This window comes from Saimiri boliviensis, chromosome 11 (assembly GCF_048565385.1).
Source record: "Saimiri boliviensis isolate mSaiBol1 chromosome 11, mSaiBol1.pri, whole genome shotgun sequence".
NCBI lineage: Eukaryota > Metazoa > Chordata > Mammalia > Primates > Cebidae > Saimiri > Saimiri boliviensis.
In genome coordinates, this window is record NC_133459.1 from 21,606,477 (window position 1) to 21,618,772 (window position 12,296).

The 12,296-nt window shown below is 37.1% G+C and overlaps 1 protein-coding gene across 3 annotated transcripts in view; it reads right to left on the reverse strand.

The window, feature by feature from the left end:
* The window catches only part of HNRNPR (heterogeneous nuclear ribonucleoprotein R), a 59,862-nt gene continuing 47,566 nt past the window's right edge, over positions 1 to 12,296 (reverse strand). For all 3 annotated transcript variants that reach the window (XM_039473595.2, XM_039473592.2, XM_039473593.2), the window contains one exon: positions 1 to 12,296. This exon is cut by the window's right edge and continues 16,165 nt beyond it. The gene's annotated coding sequence lies outside the window, so the exon portion shown is untranslated.

Sequence of the window (12,296 nt, forward strand, 5' to 3'; positions counted from 1 at the left end):
TTTAATAAATGTTGATGGGAAAAAAGATATAATTCCCATGAAGGTCAAACATAAGTTGATCAATTCTGTATTTGAGTCTTCGTCCTTAATTTATTTTCCAATGGATGTGTAAAGGAAAAAACACAGGGAATAAAAAATACTAGCAGATTGTTCTAAGTGATTTTCCAATTTGCCAATCAAATTTGAAATATTTTATTTACCTACCAATTAAGTCAGAAGAAAGGAAGTGAATTTTATATGATTATTAGTGGTATAAGCTTTAAGTTTAAAAGATAAGGGTTATTCAACTCAACTTTTTTTTTTTGGTTATAGGAAATTAGCATTAAAATTAACTTCATTAAGAGAAGAAAAAATTAAAATATGGTATAATCCATCTGGAGCTGGCCAGGAAATGTCTTTATACTTTGTAAAATCATAAACTGAAACTAAAATTTGATATACTTCTAGGTTAGCAAACAAAAAAGTTTTTTTTGCTCCCTATAAATCATTAAACAGGTTTGCTGTACTCACTCAGTGACACTTCAACTTCCTTTGAAACCCAAGTGACAGAACTAGGTCACTACTTTGGGAATGGAATTGTGAGTGGCTAGATGAGAGGAACACCTTTCATCTGACAAAACTTGCTTTTTTGGGAAATGGAAGAAAAAGCCATCAGTATGCCATAAGGGTTAGAGCATTCAGACCATAAAATAAGGCAGTTATCCTTGCTGACTGGTCCTGGATTCCAAATGACACATTCCTTCTCAATGCATTCAATCCATCAGCGGCTTAGAAGCAATCCACACCGGAGACCATTTAAAAATGTGCATTTTGCAATAACCATTATCTATCTTAGCAGCTAGAAAGGCAAAACAAAAGTTAGCATATCAAACTATCTTTAGGGGCTAGAGCAGAATACAAGTTCATTAATGATAAATATAATGACTAGAAACAACGAAAACTTATCCTGAAGAGTTTTGAAGATTTAAAAAAAACCCTCAAAATGTCTATTATGCCAAGTATGGTCAAAGTATTCAAGTATCCTCCCTCTCCACAACTTCTAGTTTTTTCTTTTCTTTTTTTTGGACACGGAGTCTCACCTGTTGCCCAGGCTGGAGTACACTGGTGAGATTTCGGCTCATTACAACCTCTGCCTCCTGGGTTCAAGCACTTCTGCCTCAGCCTACCGAGTAGCTGAAATTACAGACATGTGTCACCACGCCTGGCTAATTTTTGTATTTTTAGTAGAGATGGGGTTTCACCAAGTTGGCCAGGCTGGTCATGAACTCCTGATCTCAGGTGATCCGCCCGCCTTGGCCTCCCAAAGTGCTAGAATTAAAGGCATGAGCCACTGTGCCCAGCCCCTCTTTTTTCTTTTTTTAAGGGGTGGGAGTCTTGCTATGTTGCCCAGGCTGGAGTGTAATGGGTACTCGCAAGCACAGTAATTGTGCACTATAGCCACGAAGGCCTGGGCTCAAGCCTCAGCCTCCCAACTAGTTGAGACTAGAGGTGCATACTATACCATTCCTGACTTACAACTTCTATTTTCAGGCTAGCATTCCAGAAGTGCAAGAAATACAACATATCATGGATGGGTATTCCTAAAAAGGAAGGAGAGTCAGTGAATTTACTATACTGCCCAATTAAATAATCAACATTGAACTGTTAAGTCTTCAATTCCCAAAAAATCTATAGATGAAAATCGGACATAGCAACAATTGCTCCTGATGCCAGACTGAAATAACAAAGGGCAAGGGGAATTCATGCCACCTACTCTTCACTTGATAAAGAAAAATAAAGCAAAAGTAAATTTAAAAAAGAAAAGGAATCACATTTTTTCTCTGAGAAAAAAACTAAGTAAGGCGGAGTTTGCAAACGAGCTGTATGAATGCTGGGCTCAATGTTTTTCAGTTTGCAGTTAAAAAGAAACATTCAAAGGGAAGACAAATGTACATGTAAATTACTTTCAGAGCAAAAAGATACTGCTTGGCCGGGTGTCGTGGCTCAGACCTATAGTCCCAGCTACTTGGGAGGCTGAGGCAGGAGACTTAATTCAACCTGGGAGACTGAGGCTGCAGTGAGCCATGGTTGCACCACTGCGCTCCAGCCTGGACGACACAATGAGACTGTCTTAAACCAAAGCAAACAAAACAAAAAAGCCAAAGCAAAAAGACACTGCTCAAAGCTAATCCGTGGGCGATACCTGCGTTAAAATTGTTAATCTGCAAATAAGGCAAAAATAAATATTGTCTGTTGCAGGGTGGAAATGTAGCCTAGATTGAATTAAGCTAAGACGTTTGAGAGTTGGCAACCTGACTTCTGCTCTTAGACATCCTGGTTTGTAGTATTTTGATATTGTAACAGCCAACTTAAGTTGCAAAGTGTGTATTTTGAAAATGACCATTTTCCTTGCATTATAAATTTTCACAGTAAACCTTGCTTTCAGAGTCAGTGGTAACACCTACAAGTATTTGCATTTAAAATCCTCTAACATCTAATACATTTAATCACAGCCTCACTGACATCTCAATTGTCCTCGAAACTCCAAACGGGGAACTTCTAAGAAATTTAATTATTATACCTCTGTGCTTAGGTTGAAGACAACTTCATGATCTGGATAATTATTTTTTGTTTCTCTTCATGCCTGGTTTATAAGAAGGTAAACACTACACATGAGAAAAAGTAGAGATCCTATCACCTCACAGGATTTTTTTTTTTTTTTTTTTTTTTTTGAGGAGTCTCACTCTGTCATCCAGAGTGGAGTGCAGTGGCACGACCTCGGCTTACTGCAACCTCTGCCTCCTGGGCTCGAGCGATTCTCCTGCCTCAGCCTCTTGAGCAGCTAGGATTACAGGTGCCCGCTACCACACCCAGCTAATTTTTGTATCTGTAGTAGAGACTGGGTTTCACCATGTTGGCCAGGCTGGTCTCAAAGTGCTGACCTCATGATCTGCCCACCTTGGCTTCCCAAATTGCTGGGATCACAGGCACAAGCCACTGCGTCCAGCCTGGTGTTTTTATCATTCATTTGAAGTCTATTCCAAGGACATCAGTTATCCCACATATGAAGGTGCATATAAACTCTCACTTACTCTAAGTTATTCCTATTTGCATTCTTCTCTAATGGTGGAAATAATCAAGAACCAGACAAGTTATGCCTTCATCGTAACAGCCACATTTTTCTGGCCTATAGCAAATCCAGTTACATTTTAAAGTGTGTGAGTGGCTCTTTAAAACACTATTCTCAAACACATGAATAACATCATTGTTTCATTTAACCCAATATTCAGTAATTCCTGACTGGGTTGGACTCAGTAACATGTCTTTCAAAAAATAATACTAGACTCATGTGTATTTTGAGTAAAGCTGCTGGCTTTGTCGCCATACTTATACTCAGTTCTTTTGACTCAGTTCTCAATTCAGGGCCAAAGTCAAGAGCAAAACTGAACATGTAGGCTAGTCCTTGTTAACAGCAAGGCAAAATGGCAACTGACTTGGCAATCTCTCCCAGTATGTGGATGCCCTGGACATGGTAAAATGTACACTATGTCCCAAGAAAATAGCAATTTCTGTAGTCTCAAGCCATGAAAATGCATTTTTAAAAACTATAACCAAGTGTCTGTTAAGATTACTTTAGTTGTGAAATGTTAGCAGTATCAGGATAAAGAGTCAGAAAAAAAATCTTGAGCCTAATTTCCATTTTCCTCCTATGTATACTTTCCCAAAAATCTCAAGTCACCAAAATTCTCTTCATGAAGCCTTATCCTATCTGTTGCCTAATGACAATGAAGGTGATCAGATTCGGGATTTACAGATGTCCTCTCCTCTGGAGATGTTTTTGCTCTGAGACTGATGGATACTACCAGTGCTGTTAGTCATTTCTGCCACCTGGACACAGAGAATCTGGTGCAAATTTGTGTCTCCAGCCCAGCTCCCCATTCTTCCCCAACTGCTTGCTTAAGGAATGCAATGCTCACTTCATGTTAGTTGTAAGCAATCTACATAGAAAACATAATCAGACTACAAATTACTTAATACGTATTTATATCATCCCCTACCTCCCTAATGCTGAACCCCACTCCATTCCCTGCAAACATTTGTTTTAAATTTTTATTTGAGAAAATATTTTCCCTGCATAATTGTCTTCTAACATCTGTGGACATTCTTCCCACTTTCTTTGAAAAAGTCATTATACCATGCAATTAAGGGGAAAAAAATCAGTGTTGAAACTAGAGGCTGAAACTAGAGGTAGATATAGTAAAAGTACATATTACTTTTCATAAAAACTCTCACCCAAAAGAGTGTATCAAAAGGGTAGTAAAGATTATCTGGTTACCACCCTCCTCCCTTTCTTCTTGCCTTTGGTTCCATGCGTGAGCCTTAAAAACCATGGTCAGCAGCAGACTGTCAGGGACAAAGTGAATGGAAGTTACTTTTGAGAAGGCGATTCAGGCCACATGTGTTGGCTCACACCTGTACTCCCAGAACTTTGGGAGGCCAAGGCGGGTGGAGCGAGACTCCATCTCAAAAAAAAAAAAAAAAAAAAAGACAAGGTAGAGGATTCCACCTTCCCTTTAGGTAGAGATATGGCAGCAGTGACGGAAACTATTGTAATTTCACGGGCCAAAGGTTATAAATTTCTAACCCAAACCCTCACCACTATCTTTTAATCATTGGGAAAGCAGTTATTGCTCTCTTCTTCTTTCATGAAAATACTAACGTATGCACTCTAATACCATCATATACAGCACTATTAATTAAGCCCTTATTTTTCAATCTAAACTGAACTTTCAGGTAACTTTTTAAAAAAAATGCTAAAGCAAAGAAGAAAAATGAGAAAATCTATATCTGAATGAACTTTGTTACAGTTATGTAATCTGTGGGGGGGGGAGTCACTTAAAAAATAAACAGACATTTTCAAATGTCAATAGCCACACTTGTATTATTTACACCATTTCTCCTTGCTTTATGAAACAAAATTTTTATTTATCAGATGAAATTTTCTACTGACAACGAATTTCAAAGATGCCTTACCATCTTTGTATTCTTTTTAAATGGACAAATAAAACTTGTATATGTTTACCATGCGCAACATGATGCTTACCATCTTTATTTCTGATTACTCTTAACCAGCATCTTCTCCTTTCCTCCACTAACATTTTTTAAAAAGTAAATTCTTCAGTGGACTAATGGTTCCATCTGATTGATACCTTGGGTGAAATTGCTAATTTTATCTTGCTAACTTAGTTTACTATAATATAAACAGAAGGTACAAAGTGGAATATTTTAAATATATTCTTAATCTCAACCTTTCCTAGAATTCCATCTAAGGCTTGTTCTTAAAGATATAACGACAAAGCAAAGCAGGAAGAGATCTAGGTTTGTAAAAATAAAATTAAAAAAAAAAGCAAAGTAGGAAGAAAGAATTTGTATTATACATTTCCAGAAGCTCACGTTCTCATAGATTTTGCAGAACTAGTCCTTTTCAATCATTTAAGTAGGAATTTCTACTCCAAGTGAGTAAAGTTTAAACGAACTTCAAGTAACTCCAAGTAAAAGACATTGAAGATACCTAGTTTCCATAGAACACTTGTTTGACAGATTAATGTGACTAAATTAACCTTAAAATTTTAAAATGTGTGACATACCTTGTTAAATATTTTAAAAAGGCTGTTTTAAAACAACTTTATGAAGCAAAAGAGTAAGTCACTTCCAAAGTTCCTTGGTCTTCTACAACTTCTAGGCACTGAAAAGAACTTACAAGAACATGCAGGGTTCACTGTGGCATGTCTGTCTCAGGTATGTGAGATATGATATGGGGCTTAAATCCAATAAGGGCTCTGGGGAAATAAAAAAGCATTTAGGGACAAAGCAAGCCTGATTCTGAAAAACTGAAACCATGTTTTAGATTCACGTTTGCTATTCACTTTACAGTTAAGTAATTCAAGTCTTCTGCATAAAATTTCACACAGAGGGGAAATACTTTAAAGTCTGGTATGTTCTAATGTAACATGAGATAACCTTTCTTTACCTTCAAGATTAAGGGAATTGATGCTATAGTTATAAAAATAAGAGAGAATTGAAATATAAATGTTTTGGCTTGAACAGTATCACTTAAACTGTTTTATAATTTTTTTCAGATTGAATATGCCAAGTATGCAACTAAACAGTAGATAAATTTCATAACCCTAATGTTAGAAAATGTTCCATATTATACTTTTTACCTATGTCCTTCTTCGAGCCTGAGTGCTCCAATATATGCTAGTGGGAAAAAAGATCAAAATTAGCATTAACATAAAGTTTTTCAATTAATACTGCAAATAGAATCCCAGGGGATAAAAAGGTCAGAATAAAACAAAACCAAATATGTGACTGAATGAATACATACAAAATCAAACTGTCTTACTTACCAAACCATCTCCTAACAGATATCCAGAAAAAAAATGTGGGAAATCTAAAATGTATCATAACTTGGCAGAGAGAACACTTTGACAGCCCTCGCGCTAAATAACGTAATTCAGACTGGAAATTTCTAAAACAAGACATATGTCAATGAAGTATTATTACTCTGAAGTTTCTTATACAATTTGTAAACTTATCATTTCCAGAGTTTTCTGCTCCCAAGGATGCTAAAACCATTCGAAAAGAAATAGAAGGAAAAATAAAGAAAAGCAAAAGTTAAAGCTTATATATAAAGAGAAAAATCCAAAACAGATCATAGGGTAGAGGGAAGATGAGGGGTGGAGAAAGAGCGGGAAAGAGACAACACCAAAGTTAAAAAGCAAAGCAAAATAAAAACCTTTTATCTGTAGTACTCTAGGGCTCTATTTTCAACAGACTAGTTATTAAGATTTGAATAATGGCTTAAAGACTAAATACCTGTTGCAAACTTAAAAAAAAAAAAAAAAGGTTAATTAGCACCTCAGTGTCCTCACCAGTAAAGTGGAATCATAAAGATGTTTAAAAGAATACCTAAAATGTACCTTTTTTTTTTTTTTTAAATTTCAAGATGGCAATCCTCTTGCCTTGGCCTCCCAAAGTGCTAGGATTACAGGCGTGAGCCTAAAAAGCCATTTGAACAGCATTTGGCATTTTCTAACCACTTAACAATATTGGAATTAGACACCGAGTAACTATTTGAATAGTATTTTACAGGCTACTATTTTTATTTTTGCCAGGGAAAAGCAGTGGTCTTCTTGAGGGGCTCCTTGAATGGCTGGAATTTCAACTTCAGGAGTTGACATCGTATCTAATGATACTTAACTTTCAGAATAGCTTCAGGTACATTCTGGAAAATACTCTCTTGACAAAGTAGCTGACCCAAATATGGTAGCACTCCTCTTCTTGCCTGGCATCAAATAATACCATTGATATTAGAAAACAGATGGAAGGCAGAATGCCCTTATATATAGTATCTGCACCATTAATCATGGGTAAACTGAATGCTCAAGTTTGCTGTGGTAATAATCAAATCCACCAAGACATACTTAATTCAAGCAAATTAGTTTCTTTTATTCCTTTTCTCTAAAAAACTCAAGTTTTTATACATACAACAAATCACACATATATCAATCGCAAAATGTGGAAAACAAAGTATCCTGCAATGCTACGGTCAGGGTAATAGAAGCACACACAGCAGATTAAATTTTAAAAATTTAAACCTTTAGAATATACCTTCTGTTCTTTTAGCTTTTAAATTCAAAACTCCCCACAGTAAGTCTAACCTAAAATGTGTTGCTATTAGCGCTAAATACGTATTTCTACAGAAAAGTAAGAATGAAAACAAACAGAAAGGTACATTTTTAGTTGTGGTATCTGTAGTCATCACAAACTAGCCACAAAATTATCATTTAACCTTTCTGAGCCTCAGTTTTCTCACTAGTAAAACAAGGATACTACTATCTTAATCAAGGTCATTGTGGATATTAAAGATAATATAAAGCACCTAGCTTCATGTATCTGGCATACAATAGGACTCAATAGGTACTATTCCTATAAATGGGGGAGGGAGGGTGTTGGATTAGATCCCAAGTCTAAGGTCAAAATATCAAGGCTTTCTTTCATACAATAATTTCCCCAGGAAGAGATAGCTAAAGCATAAAAGCCGTAAGGGGCCGGGCATGGTGGCTCACACCTGTTATCTCAGCACTTTGGGAAGCCAAAGCCAACGGATCAAGGGAGGTCAGGAGTTAGGCACCAGCCTAACCAACATGGAGAAACCTTGTCTCTACTTAAAAAATACAAAATTAGCCCTATGTGGTGATGCATGCCTGTAATCCCAGCTACTCAGGAGGCTGAGGCAGGAGAACTGCTTGAACCCAGGAGGCAGAGGTTGTGGTAAGCCAAGATTAAACCATTGCACTCCAGCCTGGGCAACAAGACCAACACTCCATCTCAAAAAAAACAAAAACAAAAACAAAACCATAATGCGGCATGTCTAACAGACTCTGTCTGAGGCAGTTTATTACCACAGTTAAATAACTCTTCTAAAGTTTTACCTATAGCATGGATAACTACAGCAGTGTTATGGACATAGACCACAATATTACAGTACCTTTGCTTTCAGAAAATACAACAAAATATGGTATGTACCCACCTACGCAATTTTTAGGAACAGAAACAACTGGGCTGTTTTCTGCCATTTGGTCTGTGAATGTTCATGAAGTGGGATTTTGACAACTGTGAAGTAAGAGACTGCTCTGTAATAGTCAAAAGCAGGAAATATTTAGAAGTTGCCTTTAAGTCACTAGGTTTGCCCTCCAAACCTCTGAATGCAAACTCTCATATGGACTAATTCTAATCATTTTGCATTGTCTACTTAAAGATTTTGTTACCCTTAATATCTAGCATCTGGATATTAAGATTCAGTCCAAATTTGTTGTCAAACTGTCACTTAAATGATTCCAAATACTTCCTGAAGAGGGCCATGGGCTGGAGTCTGTAAGTTATTTTGTATATGGCTCAACCATATATTTCTATTACTTCATCAGTGACATTACATTCCCATCTTTGTCTTAGGAATCTAACTGCTAAAATAATTGCTAGAAAAGTAATGGGTTAAAGCAAGGTAGACAAAAGTTCAGGGGGAAAAAATCAGTATAACCTTTCTAAGGATGACAGAAAAGGTTTGGGCAGGATTGCAGACAGATTAGGAAATTAACAAAAGGTTTAAAGGAAAGATAAGATGCCACAAAAGTATAGGAAAGGTCTCAAACTTCAAGAGTTTAGACTTGACACCATGACAAAACAGGCACGGGATGATTGTAACAATTGTGTAGGACAAATAAGGCAGGATGAGGGATTAGGCAGGATGACTAGGAAGAGGACTATAATAATCTAAGAACTGACTTTTAAGGCCCACAGTAGTGCTTCCTACCCTGTAAGTCTTGAATTTTGGAATATATCGAGCAGACTAAATGTGAATTAATTTTGTCTCCTTTAACAGAACATTAGCTCCATAGGAGAGAGCCTGTCTTACTCAGATATATTTTCAGTACCTAGAATATCTAGCATAAAAACGACCTTCTAACATTCAATATAGTCTGAATCTGATATAAAAGCTGTTGTAATAAAATATAATTTGCTTACAAAATATTGAATTCCTAGACTCTATTTAATGTAAGTTTTCTAATCAACTGATTAGAACTCCAATCAAGTACTAAACTATAGGTGTTATTTCTTATTGATGGTCTGATTTTTTTCCCTACATTGGTCCCACATTATTCTCCTATAAGAAAGGTTAAAAATCACTACCTTAGGATATTGGATTAATGACTAAAGAAATTCAGAAAAAGACACCATAGAGAAGAATCATCATGATGTAACAGAAAATTCAATAAAAGAACTATTACGATTTCAACTGGTGGGATCAAAAGGTGCTCCCCAAACTCACAACTCTTTCACGGCTAAGCCTGTAAGGTTTTGTCTCCTTCGCCAGATGTTCCCCCTGTTTGCCTGTGTCAGGAACATAAATATTCACTAAATGTTTCTAAGTGAATAAATGCTGGTAACTGTATTTTAACATTATCAAGTTTCATGTGATCTGGAGGCACACACAAGATTAGAGACTGAAAGACTGGGGTTAGAGACATTACTTCGGAGTACATAAAATCCAGTAAGCCCCAACCAATGGATGAAGTCCCTAATGAGGGAAGAGGGTGTTACAGACATAGGAAGAGGGTGTTATAGGACCAAAACAAAACAAAACAAAACCACAGACACACACACACACACATTTATGGATCAAACAGACCCAGCAAAAGCTGTCACAGTTTGAAAGTTTATCCAACTGCGTCAAAAATAAAAGATCAAGAATGACAACTGGGAGAAAAAAGGCAGCAGAAATGACTTGAAGATTACTGCTGCTATTAGCCACTGGCTTTGACTGAATAGCAACTAAACTCTGTAATTAATCCCAGGCAGAAGAGTTAGATGAAATCCCAAAGCAACTGAGGGCACCTTGTAAATCAGATAGAAATCTATTTCAAATTCTGAAGTTGGTCTTGCTGCTAAATATAACTACAGCCAGGCTGGCTTTCACTAATACCTTCCAGGTCATTAAGTAAGGCCCAGTTCTAATACTGCTAGCTATTCAATCAACAAGATACACATATAACCTGTTACTATTAGAGAACAGAATTTCCTGGCTGGGCGCAGTGGCTCACGCCTGTAATCCCAGAACTTTGGGAGGCTGAGGCGGGCGAATCACTTGAGGTCCAGGAGTTTGAAACCACCCTGGTCAACAAGGTAAAACCCCATTTCTACTAAAAATGCAAAAATTAGCTGGGTGTGGTATTGCATACCTTAAATCTCAGCTACTTGGGAGGCTGAGGCAGGAGAATCGCTTGAACCCTGGAGGCAGAAGTTGCAGTGAGCTGAGATCGAGCCACTGCATTTCATCCTGGGTGACAACAGAGCGAGACTGTCTCAAAAAAGAATAGATTTTCTCAAAGTTAACAAGAAATCAGGATGCCATTTAACTTTGCTTATGAATTCCACTACAGTCTTTCTCCAGTAATCCAAGTTAGTGTCCGCTCTGTTTCATCTTTTTTTTAGGCAGAGTCTAGCTCTGTCACCCAGGCTGGAGTACAGTGGTGCAATCTCAGCTTACTGTAACCTCTGCCTCCTGGGTTCAAGCGATTCTCTTGCCTCAGCCTCCCTAGTAGGCATGCGCCACCATGGCTGGCTAATTTTTTGTATTTTTAGTAGAGATGGGATTTCACTTTATTGGCCAGGCTGGTCTTGGACTCCTGACCTTTTGATCCACCTGCCTCAGCCTCCCAACAATGCTGGGATTACGGGCAGGAGTCACCACACCTGGTCCTGTTTTATCTTTATTCTATGATGTGTACCTAGGCAAATCATGAAGTGAAATGGGAATAACGCCTCACTTCTAAACCACATAAACACAAAGAGAAAGATCAACTGAGGATAATTTGGAAGGCTTTTTTTTTTTTTTTTTTTTTAAGGATAACTAACACTACACAAAACCATGGTTAATATATATGCACCCAGTATACTTCATTACCTTCCAGTAGCCACTTCAAAGATGTAATAGAAAGCCAGGAAGGTACAAAACAGTGCAAAGGAAGTATTCACAGAAATAAAGTGGCTTTTGACTTCAAAGAGTAAGAATTCCGATCTAGAGAGAAAGTTAAGGATAAAATTCAATTACATGTAAAATTGTAATAAGTTGCAGATAAAATACCACAGCCTGGCTCAATTTTAAAAACAATTTAAAACAAATTCTGAAACACTCTAAGAGATAATTGAAAACTGGCAAAAGTGTTAAATCACAAAATGTTTAGTAAACGTGTGACAAAGTCACAAGCACAAAAAAAGTAGTTTGAAAAACTGGGAAAGGTTCCAAAAGGGCACTGTTCAATTAATGAAGGCTATACTTACTGACAGCACACAATTTTAAAAAGGGAAGTTTCTGAGCTATTCAGAGGCTATCATTAATCTTAATATCACAACACAAAATAATTTTTGTTCTTATTTCTGAAATACCAATTGTTGACCCCACCTATAGTCCTGGGCTGGAGAAACAATTAGCATAACCAACTAGTGAGCAATATCCCAGTTTTTCAAATAAACCTAATGACATTTACCTAATAAGACTGCACAGAGCAAATACAATTCAGAAGGCAGTACAGAGTGTTTAAAATAGGGAGCTCTGGGCCAGGCACGGTGCTCACATGTGTAATCCCATCACTTTAGGAGGCTGAGGCCAAAGGATCACTTTGAGCCTGGGAATTCGTGCCACTGCACTACCGCCTGGGTGACAAATTAAGACCCCATCTCATAAAACAAACGAG